This window comes from Myotis brandtii, unplaced genomic scaffold (assembly GCF_000412655.1).
Source record: "Myotis brandtii unplaced genomic scaffold, ASM41265v1 scaffold1307, whole genome shotgun sequence".
Lineage (NCBI taxonomy): Eukaryota > Metazoa > Chordata > Mammalia > Chiroptera > Vespertilionidae > Myotis > Myotis brandtii.
In genome coordinates this window covers 99,081-99,924 of record NW_005354622.1, presented here as the reverse complement: position 1 = coordinate 99,924, position 844 = coordinate 99,081, and positions in this window count along the sequence as shown.

The following is an 844-nucleotide window of genomic DNA, read 5'->3' as shown; positions in this document are numbered from 1 at the left end:
AGGAGGAAAACAACCCCACTTCCCAAAGTTGACAAACAGAAAATAGAAAGAGGCCCAAGATTGCAAGGAGTAGAATATTAATGTGAATTATTTCTGTATTAGATTTTGAAATAATTCCCCTCTTTCCCTAGCAAACTGATATACATGCATATATAAATGTCAAAAGCACTTCTGAATTTGAACAAATAATTTAATTTGTATGGGTGCTTTTTTATCCAACCTGGGTATGCTTCCTCAATGTGTGCTGAGTTCTAAGTGTTCAGTTGAGGTCACCAGCTTTAATAACTTAGAGATGCGCCTTTTGTGATAAATCTTATCTATAGAAATGCCCATTAGAGAACTATGCAGAAAGAGGACACAACATTAAAAAGCATTAATGAAAAGTGGAAACATCCCAAGTTTTTCTAGGTTTCTAAATTGGCCAGAACCTCCCATACTTCCTACTGAAGATGTATCAGAATTTGTGAGCAATGCTCATATTTTCATTTTATCACCAAGAACACAATTCTAAATAGAATCTTTTAAAAAGCCCTGGAAAGTTTTCTTTAGCAATGACACTAACATTTAACTACACCACCAGCTTTGTGTAACATTCCTTTCCTGATTGACAGTTGGATGAGCCCCCCTGGGGTTGCCTCCATGGGGCGCAGACCGCTCCTACCTTTAGGGTACTGAAGGGAAAGAACTGCCAAGCGGTAGGGGTGGCGCATGAGGAACTCCGTAGGAATGTAATGTATGATTCTATATACGATGCTACGGGGTCCTACCACTCTCTCTTTCCCCTTTTCTTTTTAAAATCAGAGTTGGTACCTATAGGCTCTCTACTGCCACTTTCAAAACCTGC